Source organism: Vulpes vulpes, chromosome 11 (assembly GCF_048418805.1).
Source record: "Vulpes vulpes isolate BD-2025 chromosome 11, VulVul3, whole genome shotgun sequence".
Classification (NCBI taxonomy): Eukaryota; Metazoa; Chordata; class Mammalia; order Carnivora; family Canidae; genus Vulpes; species Vulpes vulpes.
Window position 1 is genome coordinate 64,771,136 of NC_132790.1, and position 16,908 is coordinate 64,788,043.

Below are 16,908 nucleotides of genomic sequence, written 5' to 3' on the forward strand. Positions count from 1 at the left end.
GAGACAATAAATAACATTTTACTCTTGCCTTTCTGAGTTCAGAAATAAGGAATAGGTAAATGAATTAATTAGATGTACATCAAAATATCAACTTTATTTATGGTAAAGGAGAAAGCAACTCAGGTGTGTGGCTATAATCAGGTCCTGGTGTGTCCACCATTCCTTTGTGTTTGTTCATTAATAAAGTCCACCACAACTCCATAGGTCAGTTTAAGTCTTCCAAGTAATGAGTCCTGAGGAAAGAGGCTTTATGTCTCGGTGTGTGGGAAGGGAGGTTGATTTGAAATAAAGATAAATTTTATCTATTGCTAACTTTTGCTATGGGGACCATTGTAAGTAAAGAATGAATCTTTCAGAATTCAAATTTCCATAGTGTCCTTGGTGATATGAGCCAGCATATTCCATCAAATATCATATCATGTGAAATCTCTTCAGTTTTGACTTCTTTATTTTTCTACTTTTCTATGGCTTCCAAAAGGGAGAAGAGGAAAGGGAAGATAAAACTCCTGTCATCCACTAGCTAATTATGTTCTCCTCTTTCCCCTCATCCATCTCTCTCTCCTTCTTCTCTTCCACCTTTTTTATTCCCCTTTCTGATGGCAATATTTTTCTTTTGTGACCTAAGAAAAAGGGAACTCCGACTTTTGGCTACTTTAATTTCTCTTTTCTTCTCTTTCCTTTTGTTCACTTGACTCTCCTCCCCTTTCCTTCTGTTCCTGCTTCTCCCTTCTTTTGCTCTCCTCTATGCTGTCTCTGCTTGGATTTTGGGTAATTTTAATTTATTCTACACTCCATGAGCCTAGGTGTTTTAAAGTTTGTTGCAAAGAACTGTATTTTCTTGTTTCCATTATCTTTTTCCTAGGATGATAAATTCTAAAATTCTTGAGCCAATGAATCACTAACTTATATAAACAAAGACCAGAGAAAGCACACTGTGACTGAGGCATCTTAATAGCTATGGTAATCTGAGTAGCAAATGTTTTCTGTCACCTTCTCTGCAGCTGACTGCTGCTTCAGATACCATTGGTCCATGAAACCATTTAAGATTCAGTTTCAAAGCACAAGCACAGTTGATATTTCTAGACTTGTTCCTGATATAAAAACATTCAGGGTTTTTCACTCGAACGTTTATGAAAGATCCCAAACATGCTAGAATTTTTATGGTATCAGCAGTGATATATGGAATGTTAACTAATATTCACAGATTGAGGAAATGTTTATCATAAAATGTATAGCACACTATGGAATATCTATAAGGCTAAGCGTCTGATAACAAGAGACATAACTCTCACCCTTCCTTCTACCTGACCCTCATCCTGCATTTAAACCCCTACTCTTATTATAGGCTTAAAATTATCCATTGACCCACCCCTTCTCCACTGACCCCATAAAGCTATAGAATAGGGCTGACCAACTCAAGTACCTACAGAAGCCAGAAAGGTAATGTAAATGAGAGAGATGGTTGAATGGAAGAAAACCAGTAGAACAAAGTTAATGATAAATAGTCAGTCCCTGCAGTGTCAGAGATACAACACTGAGTGGTAAAAGATTGTGATGTATCAGAACCCACATACTCTGTCCAAAGGGAAGGGAACAGATACTCTGTGCATTGTGGCCTGGTGAGAACACAGCTATGCATTGCCAGATCTTCTAATGTTTCTGGAGAAGCTGGACTTTGGATATTGTTTATGGAATATTCTATTACCCCCCAAAGCTAGCAGTTTACTCAAATTTCTTAACAGCACTGGGTGGAGCAATGATCATCTCTAAAAATTAGAATTGGCTCAAAAAAGTCCTACAGCTTTATTATGGAACAATTAACAATTCTATTGCTTTACATGGACCCCAAAGTCATTAATTAACTAATGAAGGCAAAGTAAAAATATAAAGGAAATAAGATTTAATAGGAACCTAGTATGGTTTGGGCAGAGTACAAATTACTTCAATACCATTTAACAAATATTGGTTGAGTATGTGCTTCATGCCAGACACTAGGTAAAATGCTTGGGATACACCTCTGAACTAAAAAGACAAGGTCTCTAATCTCACTAAGTTCATTCTACCTACGGTTCTCTTATTGAATATCAACTTTAATCCTGGAGGGAAGATATATTATTCACACCAATTTTTAGATGAGTCAAAAAGTGATGGAAACATGTTTAAACTCAATTTGGTGAAACTTCAAATCCTCATTTGTTCCTATCATGCTATATTCTATGCTGGTTCCCAGGAGAAAAGGAATAAAGAGACGAGTAGAAGGATGGCCTTCAAAATAAAATCTTTTGATGTATATTAAGGGAGTGGGGTCTCACTGAGTTACAAATTACAGTGGACCCTTGAACAATGTGGCAGTTAGAGGCACTGGCCTCCCCACTCCCTCAGCCCCCTGTGACGTCAGAAATCTCATATAACTTTTCACTCTCTCAAAACTTAACTACTTAACTACTAATAGCCTACTGTTGACTGGAAGTCTTACTGATAACGCAAGCAGTTGATTAACACATATTTTGTATATATATTATATACTGTATTCTTGTAATAAAATAAGCTAGAAAAAAGAAATAGTTAAGAAAATCATAAAGAAGAGAAAACACCCTGATAGTACTATATTGTATTAATTGAAAAAGTCTGCGTGTAAGTGGACCCATGCAACTCAAACCCATGTTGTTCAAGGTCAACTGTACATTTCAAGAAGGTAGTATCAGTAGCAATATCAGCACACATTTATTAGGCTTATTCTTGGCTAAGCACTGTGCTAAGTACTTTTCATATATTAAGTTTTACTGCAGTAGTATTATTGGGTAAAAGCTATTACTCTCATTTTAGAGAAAAGGTAACTGAGGCTTAAAAAGAATAAAAAATCTACTCAGGACCACACAGATAATCAATAGTAGATATCCAGTTCAAGGTCAGATCTGTCCTGATCCAAAGCTTATGCTCTAAATCCCAGTTCTACTCTGAATCTCATAATCAGTCCTTCTGAGATCAGCAGAGAGTGGAGTGAAAAGTTAGACATTAGAGGCCAAGTTTGATTTCCACTGGCGGGAAAGCCAATGGCAAGGGTCCATTTTTAAGGAGTGTGGTCAGGAATTTGAACTCAGCTCTACTCAGCATGGAAAGCATAATAGCAGGAAAACAAAACCTTTCTTCCCTCTGCTCCCAGTCCTTAGCCCATAGGCTGCCTCAGAGAATTTGACTCTTGCCCTTCCCTGTGCATACTCTTCCTGATAAAGCTGGCTGTTTCAGGAAATTCAGTAGGCCATGTAGATGTCAAAATAAGAAGCCCACTAAGACAATCATAAACGGGAGAAGTTACGACGTAGACCTGTCAGGCCTGTCACATTAAAGCCACATGTTCTTTGCATAATATATACACAGCTAATAATTATTAATGAGTAATTCACCTCTCTAATTTGAGTGAAGCCGGGAAAATATTTGGGCTATTTATACATAAATGTTTTCTCCTTTTCAAGTATTTATGCACAAGCATTGAGTTTTATAGATTATAAACTTCTCTCACAAACCTCTCTTGTTTTCTGTTTTTCCCTTGGTCAATTTACCTAGTTAATCGAGCTAGAAATTTGAGTTATTTTAACTTTCCCTCTACTTTATCCCATGTATATATTAATCATCAAGGCCTATGTAGGCACCTCTAAATGTCTTAGAATCTCTTGTTCTTCTTCATTTCTGCTGTCTTTGCCATAGGTTAATCTTATAATCAATTGCTTGGACTATTACAATCGCATTCATACTGGTTTGGCTGCTTTCACTTTTTTCAACATTGAGGTTTCAAGACATCTTAATATGATTCTGTCCTATCAAGACCCTTCAAGAGTACCTTATGGCCTATAGAATAAAGTTAAATTCCTTTGCCATGCATAATGTTTAAGTGCATTTATTCATTCAAACTTTTATTAAGCATCTGTATTATTTAGTCTCTAGAGGAAAAATTATAATAGACAAGGATAATTTCCTGCCATTGATGGAAACTACCTAGAGTCTAGTGGAGGAGTTGTATATGTAAAGACATATACAATAAGTATATATGCATTAGTTAGAGGTTTGTTTGATATGAATAAGCATTTAATGAGGGATTGTTAATTAATTTCTGTAGGGTATATCTGTTGGTTGACTTTGTAGCATCCATTCCATACTTTTCCATAATCCAACATCATGCTGCTCTTTGTTTTAGTCACAGAAGGTATGACATAGATTAATCCAAGTAGTGTTTTCCTTGCCCCTGGTCTCAGTCAATGGTTTAGGGATGGACCTGTGAGGTTGGCTGGTCAAATAAAAATGAGTATTGCAACTTTTCAGAAAAATGTGGGCCAGGGATGCTCTGTTTCTTTTCGAACAAAAGACATGATAACCCAAGACTTGCTGGCAGCCATTTGGAAAATAAGGTGGGAATCAAGGTCAAGATGAAGTCAATAAGACGAAAAAGAGAAAAGAGATGATAGAAATGTATCTTTGATGATGCTGTTGAGCTAAGGGATCAAGTATTAAACTCTGCCCTAATCTGAACTTTTTAGTTAGATAAGCCTCTTTATTGTTTAACTAAGATTATATATATAATTTTGCTCCCAGTTTTTAATTCCTTTTCTCTCGGAAACTGCTGGAAATCTTACTTCTGCAGTTTAAAGAAGACCTCCTATCTGGTCCAGATTCCCCCTTGTGAGACCTACTTTAGTCTTGTCAGCTATGTTTTTATGTGTTGAAATGTCTGCCTTTTGCTTTAGGACTCTCATTATTAAGACCAACCTCTCTCTTCTCTTTTTCTCTCTCTTCCTCTCTCCCTCTAAGCACATGCTCTTTCAGGTGCACTGCTGTTGGTTCCTCCCCAAAATCAATCCCTCACAAATTACCTTTGGGAAACCACCCTTCTCTTGTCCTCAGTCTATATAATGTGTCTGTGACTGTAGCCTATGGCTCTAGGAGATAGCACAAGACTTATGCTTGGTTAATGAGTTCGCTATATTTCTCTGGTTATAAATATTAGGTTAGCAGGGGATCTGTGGCCAAATCTGGTCAATATAAATTAATAAGCACCATGTCTGGTGTATCAGTCAGGGTCTAATCAGGAAACAGATATACATAATAATTTGAATAGGAAGATTCACTATAAAGGATTATTAATGATTTATAAGAAATTAACTAAAAAGGGATAAAAGAGAAAACTAAAGAACATCCTAGGGCTGAAGGAGGATATTTAAGGAAGAAACAAACTTGATAGTTGGGAAATTCTCACCAAGACCAAGATTCAGACTCTGCTGGGGAAGTTGTGATTGTAGACACTGGTTAGTGGAGAGGTTCCTTAGGTTACTCAGACAAGAACTGCCTCAAAGTTGGTAGGACATGACCAGTAAGAAAAAAATCGCCAGTTGGGAGTGCCCATTAAACTCACCAGGAAACTGCCTGTATAGGAGGTGCTGAAAATCAAGCTGGAGTAGAGTGGAGGTGAGGTTTTAGATCCTAAAGGAGACACTGAGAAGCTGTCACCAGGAAGCTGATAGTAAGATAGTAAGTAAAGCACCTATGGAACTCACTCTGAGGAGGCCCACTCTGTCACTCTAAGAGCTTTCCTGGAAGCTGCCCAAAGGAATTTGTTCTATGGATCTCACTGCTGGGAAGTCACCTAAGGAGGTAAGCTTTACTGAGTGTCCTACAGACCAGCACAACACAATAGCAGCTAGAAAAAAACAAGCATGCTGGAATCAGGAAGAGAAACCTTTTACTTTTCCAGGGTCCCTCCAGCAACTTCTACTGACAAATCTTAACATCATTCTACTGGAAAGGGAAGCATGTTCCAATTATCACAAGAAAGGCAATGAAGGCTGGATTTGCAGGTGAGAGGCAATAAATTGCTAACTGGCACATCTGAGATATTTACTTTAATACTAAAGAAGAGATGCTCCCTAGTATCTACTGATGGATGCTCAGAACAAAATGGTGGCGATTTTGCCATCAGGAGGTAAAAGTTCACTTTAGAATAAAACCAGCACATAAAAAAACACAAAGCTGAGATATAAAGAGAGGCAAGTTGGTTACAACATTGTTTGAGTGCTTAGATCCATCCATGCCTTGAATCCACAGTGAGGGAGAGCAAAACATATGACTTCAAAATGCCATTTGGCATGTGGATTATTTTGAGTTAAAGGCAATCAAGACCCAACACACTCAAGAAAACCTTTTACCTTCTCCTTTAACTATCTGGAAGAATTTAGACAGAGGACCTGGCCCAGAAAGAGAGCTATTTCCAAAAATAACTCTTTATCTGAAAGACCTATCTGTATGGAAGGGTAAACATCTAATTGCCAAACATTTGCTCTTCTTATCATCCTGTGAATTACCCTCCTTCTCTTTGAGGTGTCAAGCTTCTATCTTATTTCTCACCTCAAGAGGGCATGTAAGACTCAATTGGCCTATTTGTCATGAGGTCTCATATTCTTATGAGACTCTCACAGTGGCATAATTTTGTTTTTTCTGTTAATTGATCTTATGTCAATTTAAATAATAGACCAGCCAGAATAACCTAGAAGGGAAGAACAGAAAAGCTTTCCTCCCCTACAGCATGCACTTGGAATTTTTAGTTATAAGGCCAATAATTTATTCCCCTTAACTAAACCAGTTTAAACTGGATTAAAGTGTCTTACAATCTATAGCATGCTCATCAAATATTCAATAAATCCTCAAGCATTCATATCAGGCTGTGTTGTCTTTTTAATCTGCATGTATTGTCTCTCATTCTTTGACTCTGGTTCCCAAATACATCATCCCAGATACTACAGTGATCTGGGATCTGAAAGCTCCATTAGTATGAGGAATCTTCTTGAACTTAAAATAAATGCCACATTTGCACAGCACCATAAAACTTCTTATGGAGCATCCTCAGGCTTCTTGTGTCACACCTTTTGCAGGCGTATCTTGCACTGTTATGGTTCAATCATTTCATATGCAGTATCATATTAATTACAATAGAGCAAACAAAATTTAAAGGGGTTGAGTGACCATGATGGGGATGGAGTTCTTAATGAGAAAATCCAGGTTTGAGAGTCTTAGCATTTGTTTTCCAGATTTGGGGTAATGCCTGGCTGGATGAAGTCTTTAGAGGGAGCCAAGATACTCAACAAAACCCAAAGTATTACCTGCCCTTTTCTGAACTGAATGATTTCAATGTGAAAGACGAATGAATAGCTGTAATATGGTCCCATAAACTTAAATTGTCGCAATTTAAGAAATTGAATTGGTTTTGATGGGTACTTTTTCCTACTGCTGTTGAAAGGTAATTTGCCTGAAAGTCAAAGACAAGGGGAGGGAATTTTGTTGAACACACGGAGGAATGGTTTCCAGGTGAACCATTAGCTCTGCTCCATGATCTCAGTGCCCTCAACCAAGGCTGAAGTTGTATCAATAGCAATCACTCATGTAATCTGACAGGGCAGGGATTGCCTGATGGAGAATATTTCCAAACACACGATAGCCCAGAAACTACTCTCAAATAACCTGGCACTGTTCCCAGAGATGACAGTCTCTATTATATATATCTTTGTAAGAAAAGATTTCTGCATTTCTCCTATTCCACAAACTTAGTTCAGTCAGAAGGTTTGCAGCAGAACAGAACTCGATGTTGGATGAAGTGATACAACTGAAATACTCATCTCATTGATCTTGACAATTTTCAACCTTCTCTAAGTTATTCTATATGAAACTTTGGCCTGAAATACAGTTTGAATGTGAAAAAGGAGCATGAAAAGGAGACAAAAGGAGAGTGACAGAAGTGAGGAAGAACCATTGGAGACTCTTCGTTCAGAATCAGGAACTTGACACAATGAAGATGTATGGGGAATCAATCCCCTTTTCCCTGATGGTCTTCTACTTTTAGAAAGAGAATCAGGGTGCACATATAAGCTAAATGTTACCCCTTGAAAATTCTGAATCACCAGGGCAGATTATTGGGAGTCCTCTTGCATGAAGGACCATAGACGTTCTAGGACAAACAAGGTATATTCCAAGATTTGAGCCCAGAGCTCTCTGTTAGGAGATAAGTGGTTTCCCCGGTCTGTTGGGAAACAAAGTTTACATTTATTCAGAGTGCAGAAAAATTCTTCCTGAGGAAGGAGTGGTCTAAAAGATACACAACTAACAAGTGAAGAGTATAGTAGATGATGTTTCACATAGGCACTGGGCCCTCAGGGAGCTTGTTCTAACTTCTTGGAAAAGGATGATCTTTCGACTATACCTTTAAAAGAATCAATTGGCCTTTGGAAGACCTCAGAGAATCATATTCATTGACAAGCTGACACCCACCCACTGTAGGTCAGAAAATTTCTGCTCACTTTATTTGTAATATCCAAAAACTAGGAATAGCCCAACTGTCTATTATTAGATGAATGGATAAAAATAAATTGTAGTAGATCCTTCAAATGGAATATTATTTAGCAACAAAAATAAATAAGATAGTGATGTATGTAACAATATGGATGAACTTTCAAGTAATTATGCTGGTTACACTTATAAAAACTATGGAAATGCAAACATATCTATGTTCACGGAAAACAGTTCAGTGGTTGCTTGAATATTTGGGAAGAGAAAGGAAGTGTGGGAAGGGTGAAATACAAAGGGACACAAGGATATTTTGGGTGATGATACATATGCTCACTGTTCTGATTGTGATGATTGTTTTACAGGTATATATACCTGTGAAACATATCCAGTTGCACCTTTTAAATTCCGTATGCTAATTATGCCTCAGTAAAGCTGTAAAATGTACAAACAACTCTGCTCACCCAACGGCCAGAGTAATTAAATTTGTCTCTGAGAGCTGGAAAAGAAAACTGCCTCCCAACTTCAGGATGCATTTCGTGGAGATGTTGAGAACATCAGAGTGGCATGCCATGGGAAAGCTACATAGCTTCCAAGGTGGTCAGAGCTACTGGATTTGGAATCATAATGATGAGACGAAGCAAGAGTTCGAGATAAATCAACTTAACTTTGTTATTGATGTCCAAGTCCTTGGTTATATCTAAGACTTGAATTGTAGTTAAGGATAGAGAAAGATTACATGATAAATACCACAAAGGGTAAATGTGGACTTGGTGTTTACAGCTATGAAACTGGGATGCTATGAAGAGACAGGAAGGCAGGAAGATCAATTTCATTGTCCTGGACCAATACCTCAATTTTTTCTGGTTCTGTCTATGGATAGCAAGGCCTACCTCCTTCTTGTCATTTTGTTGAGAAGGAATTTACCAGGCAGGATTATACTGGCCCAGGATAAAGAAAGTAAATGAAGAAGAAGTGTGACAGTTTTCATGCCGTGCCATGCATAGAAGAAACAAGACTTCTTTGTGGCTCAAGAGGACTGAAATTAGAGTGAATGGATAAAAATTATTGGGTGATAGCACTTGATATAATATGGAGAAGTTATTAATAATAGTGGGTAATATTTTTTAAATAGTTATTAATAATAGTGGCTGCTTTGTGAGACAGTAATCTCCTTGTCAGCAAGAGCATTGGATCAGAAACTAATTACCGATATTGCTTCTATAGTTTGTGTTCCCTTAACTAAATTGTGTGTAATTTAATTGATTAATTCAGGAACACAATCTGTATTATGCAGACCACTATTAGGTATAACATGATAACTGTGTGCATAGAAAAAAAATATTGCAGGAAGCATAGTAATACATAGATTTTAAGTGGCTGCTTGCTTAATTTGCATTGCATTCTTTTGTTCAATATATGCAATTATAAATTGTGTTGTAATTCTGCTTTGTAAAGTTTGCAATATAACTTGAATTATGTTCATTTTTTTAAACAGTATGCAGTATAGGTAATATGGAAATATATATTAAACTATGAATTGCTCGATTAAATTAATTGCCTTCATGACACACTTTTTTTGTAAAGTAAGATTCCTTACGATTAAAGCTCTAACAACTATAGTGTCACAGCTCCTGTAGAAGGGCTGATCACACTGAGCAATATTAAACTAGATGCCCTAAAGTGATTGTCAATTCTTCAGTTGCCTAATTCTAATACTCTTAGAAAGGTTAACTGATGGGATTGGAGTTCCTTCTACTGGGAACATTTCCCCTAATTCCACCACCCCACCCCTTTGCCTGAATTCCTCCTTCTTATTAGTTAGGTCTCAGAACTTCTAGGAGTAAATGTTATAGGGAAAGGATCAGTAGTTTAGTTTCAGATGCTTCCTTGACACTCAAAGAAAGGTATCAGTTGGAGCCTGAGTCTGGAATGAGGAAAGAGAGAGCACTGGTGGATGGGACTTATTCCCGTGAAATTTAGATAAAACCAGCAAGAAAGAATGTGGATAGAGGAGAGAGGAGAGTACATGGAGCACCTAGACCTCTCTGACATTTAGAGATCAGTAGAGAAGACAAAGATGTAACAGCCAGCGAGGTAGGAGGAGATGCAGGTGAGCACCATGCCATAAAAGCCTGGGGAATTTCCAAAAGGAGGGAAGGCCAAACACCATTTTTGCATTCTTTTTATAAAAAATGTGTAACTGACTGTAGTCATGGGGAAACATCATACAAACTCAAATTGAGGGACAGTCTACACAATAACAGGTGGCTGGGATTCTTTAAATATATAGAGGACAGGTATGATAAGAAAAAGTGAGAAACTGTTCCAGATTAAAAATAATAAAGAAAAATCACACATAATGCGATGTATAATCTTGGATTGGACCTGGGTGTGTATATATTTATATTTATATTTATATTTATATTTATATTTATATTTATATTTTTATATACACATTTTTCCAATATATTATAATATATAATATATTGTAAAAGACCTTATTAGAACAATGGGCAAAATTTGGGTCAAGTCTGTAGATGAGATAATTGATTTATATCAGTGTTAATTTCCTGATTTTGATAACTTTAATGTGGTCCAATAAGAGGGTATCTTCAGTTGTTAAAGATAAAGAAAACTAATGTTTGGAATGTGTTCTCAAATAATTCAGAAAAAAATACTATCTCTCTCTCTCTCTCTCTCTCTCTATCTTATCTATCTAGACAAAGATAAAGCAATATAAAATTTTAATTTGAGGAAGGATGAGTGAAAGTGATATGATAATTATTATACTATTTTTACAAACTTTTTATTTTTTTAAGAGAAAGAGAGAGAGAGAAAGCAAAGAGGGAGGGAGGGAGGGAGAGAGGGAGAGGGAGAGAGAGAATCTTAGGCTGACTTTGCACTGAATGTGGAGCCTGACTTGGGGCTTGATCCCATGACCCTGAGATCATGACCTGAGCCAAAATCAAGAATCCAATGCTTAACCCACTGAGCCACCCAGGCACCCCTACAACTTCTTTTTATCAGAAATTATTTCAAACTAAGATTTCTTTAAAACTTAGGAAACTAGAAGAGACAGTGAAAATACAGGCACATGTCTCTGTCAATGATCAGTTTATAGATGGAAAAATGTGGCCCTTTATGGCCCCTAACACCTGTCATATGTTATACGTATGTCTCTTAACCTCACACGTGACTTTCCATCTACTTTCTGATTCAGAAATTCAGAACAAATTTGCCAGACCCAAGGTGCCTTAGACCATTTTTCCCATAGAAGGATTTCTAATGATCCCAGATACAATTAAGCTCTGATGAAAGAGTACTTCAGTATGGTTTATAGGCCTATTCTGCTTGACATATAAGTCTATTAAAATGACTTTTCTCATGAAGGGATTCTTTGATACATTAGGACAACAATGATATTATTGTCACTCAACCATTTCATTCCAAGAGCCAGAGCTATATATAAGTCATAAGAATGCATTCATACGAGTTGGAAAACACAGCTTTGTGAGATTGACAAGAAGACGTTTTAGTATTAGAACAGGCATGCTTTCTGAAGAGCATTTCAGAAATTGGGGTCAAGAAAATGGCAGCTGGGTCTGTAGGATATTCACATCAGCACTTTTTCCCTTTAGCATTTGCAGTCTTACAGAGGCCAGAAATTATATCTTTGTTTCCCCCGGATTTTCTTGGCCTCTCAGACATCTGAGTGATTCCTTAGTTGTCACTCACCAACAAAGACTTAACATTTACCAGAGGACTTGAGAGCAAATTCCTCAGGCCTTCAAACCATGGATGATTAGAAAAGCCAGCATTTAGTAATTAAAGCATGAAATGAATGTGAACCACGGAATATTTGGAAGGTTATTGCAGAATGTGCCCAGCAGCTGTCAAGCATGAAGGACTTCTACTCCAAGAGAAGCCCTTCAGTCTTCAAGATGTCCAGGGGACCCCTCTAGCTATGTTGCAGTGTTTCCCTAGCTGGAGATTTTCTAATACTTCTTAATAGCTAATATAAATCATAAAATTTCATAATGGTAGACAGGCATCCCAGGGTTGGCTTAATATGTATCATCCTAGCAATTTGCAGTACGACCTACTGGGTAACTCTGCATAAGTTATTTTGATCAGTTTATGCAGCATAATGATAATGGCTTTTGTAAATTGCTTGTTTTTCCTTTTGCTTGATAGATTTACTGCTTGGGATTCTGAGGGGGCTCAGAGACTCATAACTTTGGAGAAATATCAAGCCTTTACCCCTCATGTTAAAACATGAAAATTCTCATGAATTAAGAATATGCACTCTGTATTTTCAGAGCTACGCAGTCACGGTAAGATACCATCAAAGTATCTGTCTGCTGAGAATGTTTACTAGTATCAGCTTCTGTAGTAGCATTTCCTGACAGGGTCCCCATGTTGAATGATAATTATTGCTTTATTCATGAAGAATAATTCTTTTTTCGATTGTTTTAAAGATCACTCTTCTTCTTCTTCTTTTTTTTTTTTAAGATTAGTGCTCTTCTATCAACTCGGAAGACTTACACCAAAATTAAAGAAAAAATAAGTGAAAATGACAGTATGCTAGGCCCTTTTTTAACCTTACCCAAAGCAAGTGAATGAAAAGTATACCATCTTTACTTTTCTCCCATCCAAGTACGAACCAGGCCCGACCCTGCTTAACTTCTGAGATCAGACAAGATCGGATGTGTTCAGGGTGGTAAGGCCATAGACCATATTTACTTTTCTCACAAGTATCAATAAATATTCAGCAAATAGTCTCTGGTATCATCATGAACACTCTGAGGGGGGTAATAAAAAATAAAATATTTTGCTACGTTTGCCACTCTATCATATCTCCAATTCTTTTTGGCCAACCAAAAGGAATTTAGAGTTCGTATGAGTCCTCACCTCTCCAAGTGTGGTCTGCAGGTAGCAGTATCATCAGAGCCTGTGAACTTGGTAGAAATGCAGAATGTCAGAACTTGTGTCCACACACACAAGTTTGAGAAGCATTACTGCAGGTAACAGAGAGCCCTTTATGTGGATTGTGGGGCAGAGAAAGAGGTGAAAAGGAAAGGTGTATCTTTCAGGCACCAGTGTTATCTCAATAAATACGAGGAACTTCTGTTATCTTCTTTGCACAAAGAGGAAAGCTGACACCTGGGGAGGTTAATTATATCACCCAAAGTCATGATTCAATAAATGGCAAAGCAAGAATCTGAATCCTGGTGTTTCTAGCTTGAAAGAATGTCTGGCTCCATTTTGTCATCAAGTGATTTCATCATTGTTGAGTTTTAGAAAGTTCAACGTGAGTCCATGAAGAGGAATGAGGCTGCTTCTTGTCATTGGAAACTAGCTCTTTTGCTCTGTGAGGACTGAATGAGATGGTTTAGGAAATGTGAGGGACACATGCCAGGGAGGTGGTATTTGTTATTATTAGTAACCTAGAGTCTTTGCTGCAGTCCTCTCTTCAGGCTGTGTTTATGTAATCCAGTGTCTCTGTGGTTTCTTTCCCTTTTAACACCCACATATCAACTATCTGAGTTGTCTTCCTGAGTGACTGTGGAAAGTCTGGTCTTTTATTTTATTGCCCCCCCTCCAAGTATATCTGAAAATGCCAGAGGCTTGTTTACATATTTAATGATCCCCAAATGGTTTTCAGTTTTCAATTTTACCAGCCTTCTGTTTGAGATCTCCTTCCTCAATGGTTTCACCCTAACAATGGGCACAGCCATCTTCATTAATTCCTCAAAGGACGGTTAAGATTAATGTTTGGGAACAAGACTATGAAATGACAATGCAGAAAATATAATTGGATCCTGAGCAACTTTTTAGTCTCCTTTCCTGTCTTCTTCTCTTTCCTTAGCTTTACCTTTCTTGTTGATGTCAATGTTTGGTGATTTCTAGTCTACCTTGAAAACAGGTTCCCAGCTTCCTCCTGGGTCAGCAAGAGGGGAAAAGAGTTCTTATCTCCCGTAATTCCAGTTTTGTTTGCTTTTTTTTCTTCCCCAGGATTTGTGAAAATGGAAATGTTCATTTCCTTTAGAGGAAATATCAATCTCTATCCAAAGGGTGTAAACTGGCCTCCATGTCTAAATTAGGCAATTGTAGTACTCAACATTTCATTTCCTGTTTGGCTAATTCAAGCTAAAATAACACCATGGGGGTGGATACCAAACCATGAAGATAGATCCCTCTAGCCCTTCAGCACTTCATTCCTCCTGATGTGGCTTGGTGTCCTAACTAGTAAGAAGCTACTTTTCAAACACAACTGTACATTAAGAACAAATAGCTTTCTTACAAAGGGGAGTCTGAAGTCTAAACAACATTTAATATCTTGGGTTGAATTAGACGTTCCCAAGGATAATGAGTAGATATTACATCTGTATAACTCAATGGGCTTAGTAAACCCAACCTACACTGTCAATTATGACTGGCACATGACATTGCTCATAGAACAGATGTGTTTATGGGTAGGTATATGTATGCATATGTGTGTAAAGAAGTAACCACAAGGTTATAGAAAAAATAAATCCATCCAATTGTTATATTCTTTGACAGAATGTTGTTACAATAAATCACAGAAACTGGCAATATCCAAACAAGCAGGATTCATAGCTCCTGCTTGATTTAAAGGTCATTCTATATTAAGGATTGGAGGGGTGGTCTCCAAAGAGGGTATACAGACCCCAAAGGCAAATTTTACATCTACCTTGAAAGCAAAAACTTTGTATAATCTATCAAATGGCACAATAAGCCTCAACAATTTTAATATACACTCCCTCCTCGCCCCATGAGTTACCATATTACCCATGCACTGTTGTTTGCCTTGGATACAAGATGAAGACCTTGCATTCACATCTCTGAAAATTATTCAGGTTATATTTAGCCACAGAATAAGTTTTTCTGTCCCTAATGGACAGAATCTGTTTTTTAAAGCTTGAGTTTGAAGGAGTAGGGAGAAAGAAAGAAGAAAGAAAAAACACTTTTTTGAGTTTTATGCTTTTGATAGTACATACCCTTACGCACCTAGAAGCTAAGGGCTTAACCCCTAAAAAAGTACTCACAGATAACATTGAGAAAGTAATTTGAACTGATATATTTTTTCTTTTCTTTTTTTTTTAAAGATTTTATTTATTTAATCATGAGAGACACACACACACACAGAGAGAGAGAGAGAGAGAGAGAGAGGCAGAGACACAGGCAGAGGGAGAAGCAGGCTCCATGCAGGGAGCCCGACATGGGATTCGATCCTGGGTCTCCAGGATCACACTCTGGGCCAAAGACAGCGCCAAACCCCTGAGCCACCCGGGCTGCCCTGAACTGATCTATTTTTTCAAAGCTTTCATGGACACCCTCCATGAAGTCTTTTGATTTAAGATTATTTTAGAGAAATGGGGTAGACAATATCTTGGTATCTTTAAGTGGAAGAAAATGTTAATATCCTTAAGATAGTGGAAGACTTTATACCTTGAAAAAATAATCTCAGCATCATCTTCTTGCTTTAGTCTGAGGTAAAAGATGGACTTCATCTGCTACCATGATGGGTTTCCTGAGGCCAACTGAGTTGTTGACCAGATTTATCCCTACAGTAGTTAATGCTGGATGCCTACAGCTTGAATGGCTTTTGAAAGTGGGCAGGGGCTATAAATCAACGGTTGGATATTGCTAGTTTCTGTGGCTTAGTCTTCAAAAGGGAGCCAAGGAGAGTAGCAATTTAAAGGATTTAGTTTCTTAGTGACCAGGTATTTCCTTTCTCATACGTACACTTAACTCACTGGGTGAGAGTGTATGACAATCATTCCTGCTCTTTGAACACTTGTAAAGTGTTCCATCACTAAAACCGATGGAGTTTCTTTAATAGAGGCTTCCTCATGACTTAACCTTTTCTTCTGGTAAAGAGACAATTTGTGAATGTTCTCTAAAACCTAAGGGGGAGAGACAGAGTGAGCTACAGAGGGAGAATATCACATAAATGGGTCAACCAGGATTTCTGATTTGTGAATTATGGAAGAGTCTGTGTACCTCAAAGTAAAGAAGGGAAGGCAGGGCAGGATTAACATCATTTATGTTATCAACACACAGGCAAAATGATGGTAGATCTTAGCACTTAAGTCCTGCAGATTTCAGAAGGTGCTTCTCTGGGGTGTAAGTTTTTTTTTTTTTTTAAGCCAAATTTTAAAAAGAATGTCAAAATGTGCTCAACACTTGATTATATGTCACTTTGTGTCAAACCTTGAAGATTCCTGCAGTGTAAATTATTCAAATAAAGTCTCAAATGCTAAATGTCAATGCAGAATAATGGCTTAAAAAAAGAAAAAGAATAATGGCTTGAGTTCATCGAAACTTGAAAACATGGCTACTCTGGTCCGAGTCACTAGCATAGCAAAGCAGAATCATTCTTTTTCTCCCCTTGTCCCTCCATAGTCCATTCTCCACGAAGCAGGAAAGAAGACAATGTTGAAAAAAATATGTGACTCACATTGAACTTAAAACTTTAGAACTTCACATTACACTCCGAATAAAATCTAATGTCTCTCTTGGGGCATGGGTGGCTGTGTTTGATTGTGCCCCAACCTC